This window comes from Microtus ochrogaster (genome assembly GCF_000317375.1).
Source record: "Microtus ochrogaster isolate Prairie Vole_2 chromosome 14 unlocalized genomic scaffold, MicOch1.0 chr14_random_1, whole genome shotgun sequence".
Classification (NCBI taxonomy): domain Eukaryota; kingdom Metazoa; phylum Chordata; class Mammalia; order Rodentia; family Cricetidae; genus Microtus; species Microtus ochrogaster.
This window is the reverse complement of record NW_004949096.1, coordinates 7,739,443-7,748,263: the sequence shown is the minus strand read 5'-3', so window position 1 is coordinate 7,748,263 and position 8,821 is coordinate 7,739,443.

Sequence of the window (8,821 nt, the reverse complement as noted above, 5' to 3'; positions counted from 1 at the left end):
CCATCTAGTATTCTTTTTTTTTTTTTCAGTCCATAAAATGACTAAGGCTCCAGAATGGCTCATTCAGCTCTTAAACCGGGAGACATCTACCAAGCATTGTGCCTTTTCTTTTTCTTTTTAATTTTACTTTAGCTGAACTTTTTAGGAACAGTTTTTATTATTTGACAATCTCATATATGAATACAAATCATCTTGTTCATATTCACCCCTCTTCCCTTTCTCCTCTTCCCCATTAACATATCCCCTCCCACCTCCCTGTCTTTTCCTTATCCTTACATAACCCACTGAGTGCAATCAGTGCTGCCCATTGGAATGCTAGCAGATGTGTTGGTTTGATGTTGGACATGTGACAGTGGCTGTATGGGTTCATGAGTGTGACTGCCAAGTCAGGTCCAGACGACATCATTGATGGCACTCTTCCCCATCGTCCAGATCTTATATTCTTTGCACTTCCTCTTCTAAAATGAACCCTGGTCCTTGGCAAGGGAGTTGATACAGATGTCCCATGTGGGCCAGCACTCCACAGTCCATTATGTTTCTTTCTTACTTGCATAAGATTCAACGACTTATTAAAACAATTCCGAACGTCCCAGTTGACTGGACTCTGAAGAACTTTGCAATGCGGCAGGTGTTACCTCCTACTCCTCGAAGTATGTGTACCTTGCCAAAGCACCCAGAAAAATACCACTTTCCCGTATGGCCTCAGTAACATACAGTAGATCAGTGTAGTGGTGTCTACCATCTCTGTGTAGGTTAGATCTTTTAGGGTTACACAGCAGGGGGAAGCAAATGCATCCCTGAGACAACCCTGTGAATGTGGAAAGCTGTTGCTCATCACATCTGCATGCCAACAATTCCCGCTCCTTCGGAGCTCTTTGATTTGTTTTGCTTTAGTTTTTGTTTGCTTGTTTGTTTGTTTGTTTCATGGTACTGAGGACAAATCCATTCTAGGCAAATATACTGGTTGTTTAGATAAATTATATATATAATATATATGATTATATATGTAAATTATATACATACTATATATGGGCATGTATTTACTTTCTCTAGTGAAAACTAGCTATAGCTGGGGGTGCAACTTGGCTAAATGTACAGCAGTACTGATCCCCCTAAACATTTAGCTGTCCATGAGCCACTCTGACAAACTCTATAAGGATGTTTTGAGTATGACCTCCCCTACATAATGTTTGTCTACAAGGCAATCCGCCATTGCCTGGAGATACAGAGTCTTTTGCTATTCTGTGTTGAACAATGGGTGCAGGAGGATTTCCCTCAACCTTTGCAACCATGCTTGTGTGCATTTGTGGATTCAGTACAGTTCTAAGATATTCTCAGAACTCCACTTCCTACCTGTTGACTCCCTCAGAGAACAGGATAAGCTTTGATCTTAGACCCAATAGTATTTGGAAGACTGGCGATTCCTCTTCCCTCAGGATATAGTTATCTTTGCAAATACCTATTGCTTCCCTTTGTGAAGAACTGGGTGAATCATGGCAAGATACTTGCTATAATGCTCCAGCACTTTATTAAACAGGATAAAGCAACACTTCTGTATTCAGTGGATCCTGAACCTAAGGACTGACTCAGATCTGGAAACAGCAAGCGATCCTAATTTTCTGTTGTAATGGCTGTTCCCTGCTTTATGCTCATCCATTCTCTTATTTAATCTTATACAGAGGGCAAATGTTCTGTGTGTGTATGTATATGTGTGCTAGTGTATGTGTGATGTATAGGTGTGCACTTTGTGTGTGTAATGTTCACGTTAAGTGTCATCTTAGTAAGGGTTTCTACTGCTGCAATGAATCACCGTGACCAAAAAGCAAACTGGAGAGGGGGAGGTTCACTAGGTTTATACTTCTACATTGCTGTTTATCACAAAAGGAAGTCAGGACAGGAACTCAAGCAGGGCAGGAACCTGGAAGCAGGAGCTGATGCAGAGGCTATGGAGGATGCTGCTTACTGGCTTGCTTCATATGACTTGTTCAGCCTTTTTTCTTTTTTTGGGGGGGGGGGAAGGATGGCTTTCTATTTGGTTTTTCAAGGCAGAATTTCTCAGTATAACACTCCTGGCTATTCTAGAACTCACTTTGTAGACCAGGCTGGCCTCCAACTCATAGAGATCTGCCTGCCTCTACCTCCTGAGTGCTGGGATTAAAGACATGTGCCACCTCTTCCTGGCTTCAACCTGCTTTCTTATAGGACCCAGGACCACCAGCCCAAGGACGGCACCATCTCCATCAATCACGAACTAAGAAAATGCTTTACAGCTGGATCTCATAGAGACATTTTCTCATTTGAGGTGTTCTTCTCTCTGCTTACTCTAGCTCGCATCAAGTTAATATAAAACCAGACAGTACAAGTGTCTCCCTCAATTATCTCCCTCCCTCTCCACTTTATTATTTACTTTTATATTTTTTTTTGAGACAGTATCTCAGTGGATCAGGTATTCACCAATTTGGCTGTAATAGGTAGTTAACAAACCCCTTAAGATCTTCATGTCTTCTGCTTCCCAACAGGCATGTTTGACCATACCCAGATTTTTACATGTTTGCTAGGAATCAAAACTCAGGTCCTCATGCTTGTATGCCAAGCATTTGACCAGTTCCTAAATAAATAACTTTATTGCCACAGTCTTTGCTGTCCTTAGAAACTGCACATCTCATTAGGCGTTTTCATTGACTCATTAGGTCAGACTTCTCTGGGTAACAACATCGCTAACTGTATTCACAGGCAAATGGTTCCCCACGCTGGAGCGTTATCACCGGGCTCTACTGTCCAGTCCCCTATTAGCCTCCCTGATACTGGAAACCAGTTTCCGGAACCGTGTCTTCTATTCTAAAGACAACCTAAAGACAACAGCCTCTGTGAAGCTTCTCGGCAGATCTAGTACCCACCCTTCGCCTTTCCCAGAGCGTTTCTTTTCGCCTTGGTAAATGAAGGAACAGTCATCTGATGGGTTTTCCAGTCTTATGCAACTGACACATTCATTTTTCTGACTCTTAATCCCTTCCTCTGCAACAGCTCTACAAGCTCCCGAGCAGACTGGCGTCTCCATCTCATTTAATGCAGCTGATCACACTCCTAGCCAGACTAGCTTGACTAATGCGGTTTTGACAACTGCTTTCCAACCCTCCTCCTTTGCTGTGCACCCTTGTGACCCACTCCCTGTGCTCCTACCGGGATGCACTGACATGCTGACCAGCTCTTGGACTGCTTTTGGCCAATAGCACTTCCCCTCCCTTAACTGGCCTGGTACTTGCCAGTAAGCTGATAGTTGACCCTAATTATAGGGCTGGTGGCCTGGAGGGAACATGGTTGGCTGATCTAAGAACAGCAAGCATTAGATCAAATGATTTCTCTCTGTGTATTAATTTTGAGAAATGGAGGGAGGGTTCTCCTCCAGCAGATAGAGGGTCATTTATGTAGACTAAGGAGGTTCAGGTAATCTGAAATCTGGGATTCAAGGTTTCCCAGTGCATCCCAAGTCTGAGGGTTTTGCTTTTTTTTTTTTTAATTGGGGGATATTTGCTTAAACTGAGGGTTGTCTGCTGAGGAGTTCTGCATTATTAACAACCGGGCTCCATGTTTTTTGGCTCTATCTGCTGCCTGGCTGTAGGAGATGCAAGCTCTAAGTGATAGCAAGATATTCTCTGCTGCTTTAAAGTGCTTGTTAACTCTAACCTTGCATTTTCTTCCTTGTATGAATCGATGAAATATGACAGCAGTCTCCCCATATTATCCTCTTAAGGTGATTGTTTGTTCCACCTCTCAAATGTCAGAGATGCAGCATTAGCCAACGCATCACCTACGTGCAGACTGGTCCACCCCAGGTGAGATGCACACTGCTGAAGCATGCTAAATACAGTGAACAATTGGACCAATGCTAGATGAATCCTTGTTCCCATTCATCAGTGGGTGAGCTACCTTCAGGGTCCTGTATTTACAGTTCATCTTCTATGGCCACTGCCGATGCCATCTTATCTTAGATGGTGCCTCCCAGAAGCAGAGGCTGAGCTGTGGATCTTTTGAGAGCAACTTGCCTGTCAGGAGAAGGAAAGAGAAGCAGAAGGGAACATGGGGTTGGAGGACCTCAGTAAGGCTAAGTCTTGGCTGAAGGCCAGCAGATGTCTGGGGCCACCGCAAACTGTTGGTCACAAATTGTGCCAATTGACCAGGCATCCTTTGGGTACAGATGTCAGTCTCTTGAATCTCCATGTCAGGCATTGGCTACTGACTGTCTTTGGGCTGTGCAAGGGTGCTGGCCTATGAGTGAGGCCACTTTTGTTTATCACAGGCGACCTTATTTACAGCACTTAGGCATGGGCATCAGCCAGGTGAGCTGGAATCTAGGAAGGGCACTGATGGAATGCACTGTGGATGACTTCCCTAAGAAGTACTCTCTGAGCAGACAGTATCAGTCGATAGCCAAAACAACATTTAGATGAAACTTGGCAAATAAAGTTGATGAGAAATATTGACTTTATTATTAAAACCAAAAATAGTATTTTTAAATTGATAATAAAATTCTGTACAAAGAATTTCTTACTTTCCCATATGGCTTATAAGCTACTTTGTACGACATAGAAAGAAGCAAATATTTTTATAGATTTGCAATCTAATATATGACCTAACTGGGAAAAAAACAGGGTACAAAGTGTTAGTCAGTTTTCCGTTACTGTAACAAGTATTTGAGATAATCACCTTGTAAGACAAGAGGTCACTTTTGACTCACAGTTTTGACAGTCCATGTCCACCTGGCTTGTGGCAGAACAGTCCATCACGGCAGAGACCAAATAGAGGAGAGCCCCCTCGCCTCAGGCCAAGATGTGAGGGAGAAGAGCTAACGTTTCCCTTGAGAGCACACCCCACTTCCCCAAAAAACAAGCCCCCCACTCCACCTCTGAAACTTCTCATCATCGTTCAGTGTCGCCAAGATGAGGACCAAGCCTTTAGGTGGAACACAAAAGCCTTTGGGATACAGGGCAGATACAAGCTGTAGCAGAAACATATGTAACATATGCTGATACTCTAAGATTAGACACAGTCATGGAAGAAAATTATGATGTATTTTAAATCAATGGTTCTTAAAATGTTTCTTCTGAGGACCACTTTATATTCTGTAAATTATTGTTTCTTTGTGAGCATTGTTTCTTCGTGAGCAAAAGCTATTAATAATAAAATTGCAATCAGAAAACGTAGACGATTGGGTTGCACAAACAGTCATTAAAGTTCTGATGCTATCATGAGACATAGCTTCTAGGAGACTGTTTTGTACAATCACGATGAAATAAGAGTGGGCAGACAGTGGTTTGATGCCATGAGATGATTTCTGGTCCTGTGGACCACCTGAAAGACCTCAAGAATCACACATCTGATGCTCCCGAGGGGCATACCTTTTCATTGTGTCTCCACATCCTCACTACTCAATGCGCTTAGCAAGAGGCCTCTCTTACAGGCTAAAGAACACACTCGAAGACTTAGTTGCAAATTCTGGTCCTGCTTTACCGCATTTTAAATCTATTGCCTTGGGGAGTCACTCAACCTCTTTGAGCCTTAGTTTCCTCGTGTGTCACATGGAGCTAAAATCCTCCATCTCACAGGGCTGTTGTGGGGATTTAACGACTCAGTTTGAGTCCCTGGTTCGATTTCTGATGGGCAGTGGTTGTCTAGGAACTACTGCGTCCTTTCCCCTCAGTAATCAGTCACAGTAGCAGGGTTCAGAAGGGCTCACTAGGCTGGGCAAACAATGTTTTGCATTTAAGAAGGCAGTCTACTTTCCCCTAGAGCTACATGAGTCACTTGGGCCACCCTAGTGTCCAATGCTTAACTCCTGGCAGGAGTCCTTCATGGACCCTGAAGTGGGAAGCAAGGGAACCCTCTCTACAGCAAGGTAAGACACACACCCCCCTTCTGAAGTAGTCACAAACCAAGCCAGGGTAGCAAGAGAAATTTTGGGTTAAAAAAAAAATTCAAAGTACAGAATATTTTACTCTTGTAAAATAAGAGTGGCTGCCAAAAGCAGGTTTTACTGAGAGAACTCTGCAGTGTGTCTGTCTGTCTGTTAGGTATCATAGGCATCTGAACATGCTTGTGATCCAGCTCACCTAGGCTCATCCCCCGAGATGCAGTCCTTCCAAGGCCTCTATCCCTCCAGACAGGTCAGATAATCTACAGAAAGGCCAGGCTAAGCCACGGTAAGGAGAGGGGAAGGGTTGTCAAGGAAGAGGGTGTTAGAAGGACTTGGGAGCCCAGTGTCCACAGGGGCTGTGAAGTTAGTTCTGCTGAAGGGGTGTCCATTCTCGGTCAGGACCTAGTCCAGACTCCATATGGTGAGCTCTGGAGACCAAACCGCCAGCCGCTCATCAGGAAAAGAACAATCCCAGTCATGTTTTTTGATTGACGTCAAGGCAGTCAATGGTGACCCAGTAAGTGTGGTGGGCTATACCTTTCTGTCTTTCCTAAGTCAAGAGTAAAGTTAGGACATTTGGTAGACCTGTGGTAGATATGGTCTCCACTATCCCTTCTCTCCTTCATCAGCAATAGAACCTGGTGTGGGAAGTCCTTCTGTATATGTGCTGCTTTTACTGATTAATGAATAAAGAAGCTGCTTTGGCCTGTAATAGAGCAGAATAGAGCTGGGCAGAAAAACTAAACTGAACCCTGGGAGAAAGTAGGCAGAGTCAGTGAGAAGCTACGTAGCCGCCAGAGGAGAAAGACGTGAGCCGCCAGCTGGAACCTTGCTGATGTGAGATTTCCCTCTGTATGCTGTGATTACCATTAATGAATAAAGAGAATGCTTTGGACATATAGCAGGGCAGAACTTAGGTAGGCAGGAAAACTAAGCTGAATGCTGGGAGGAAGAAGGGCAGAGTCAGAGAGAAGCCATGTAGCCCCTGCTGGAGACAGATGCCAGAACTTTAGCTGGTAAGACACAGCCACATGGTGATACACAGATTAATAGAAATGGGTTAAATTAATATGTAAGAGTTAGCCAATAAGAAGCTACAGTGAATGGGCCAAGCAGTGATTTAATTAATACAGTTTCTGTGTGATTATTTCGGGGATCTAGGCGGCCAGGAAATGAACAAGCAGCCAAGCGGCTTACTTTAACACCTTGCCGGTAGGCCACGAGACTCATGGTAAAATATAAAATAATAAAAATGGGTTAATTTAAGATGTAAGAGCTAGCTAGAAATATGGTTAAGCTGTTGGTCAAACAGTATTACAAATAATATAGTTTCTGAGTGATTATTTTGGGTATGGGCAACCAAGAACAAACATGTAGCCTCTGCCAACAAGAACCCCTTCACATTTTAGTCAATATTTGGTTGCCCTGGATGCGTACTACATTTCCCAACTTTCCTTTCAGCTAAACTTAGTCACAAGACTAACTCATGGTATATAAGATGGAAATAGAGACATATGTGTAAATTTCATAAAACATTAAAGGTAGAGAACTGCCTCTCCCACCCAGTAAGTTGTAATTCAGATATTCTGCCTGGGACTAGTGCTGTTATTCTGATCCACGAGGTGGATCTTGATATTGTAGATAAAACAGCATAAATCTAGGAGGATTCTGGGACTCTGAAAATTGTGGCATTAGCATAACAGCTGGCAACACTTAATGAACTACTCTGCAGCAATTCAAAAGCCTAAATTTTCCAGGTCCCTGGGAAAAAGAATCATGGAGCCTAACGGTATTGAGAAACACCTTTCAAGAGATCACTGTGTCTCAGGCCTGTCTGAGGCACATTACATGTGTTAGTTCATTTAATCCTCACCGCAGTCCCATGAAGCAAGTGCTGTGCTACCCTGGTTTTGGAGATGAGGAAAGAAGCATGAGGCAAGTCAGCAAGCTTGCCCAGGTTCACCAGAGCAGACAGTAGAAGTCTATCTGATCGCAGATGACCAGGCTCCAAGCCCACTCCTAGCCACAGGTGACTGGATTGCAGTTGTATTTGAAGAGCACAGCAGATTAGTTCAGGTGGTTCCTGCTCTTGCCTCCCCTCATACAGAATTAGACTGTTCTAACTGTAAGATAACTTTCTTACTTTCTGTAGCAGCCAAGAGGAGTGTGTGTGTGTGTGTGTATCTGGGGGCATGTTTTAAACCATGGGATCCATGATGGAACTGGAAGTCTGGAATGAGCAAATAAAAAGGGATCTTGTTTTTAAAAACTGGCTATCACATTCTAAGAGGATCATCACTAGACTCGGTTCCATCAACATGAGATTTCAGGGCATACAAACTCTGAGATACTTGTGTTGCATTCTATACGTGCTGCTGGTGGGGGGAACTCTTGAGGTGGGCATGGTGGAGTGGTCTGCCTAGATGCCCTCTTTAGAGTACATACTTCCTCTCCTCATGTCTGCACTCCTGACTAGAAACTTCTCAATGCAGATCACATCCTCCTAGCAGCTTTCCCAGAGTCTGTGACAAGCTGATAAGGATAAAAAGGCTGGACTCCTTGACCTCAGTTCAAGACCAGTCCACAGGGCTACCCAACCTGAGGATGTGCACTTGGCCAGCTTCCTCATCTACCCACAGTCTGCCTTCCTTACTGCCATGCTGGTACAGCATTTGAGACCTGCCCATAGCATTACATACGAGAATCTGCTTCCAGAGTGCATATTGTCATACATATCCACAGGTAAAAATTCAAACCAAGCCTGGGGTCTCTGAGTCAGTTGGTAAAATGCTTTAGCAAGCAAGCATGTAGAACTGAGTTTGAGTCCCAGAACCTACAAACCCATTCCTTGCCCTTTGGAACATTATCATACCTATAATAGCATGTTTTATCATTATTTTTCCAAATGGT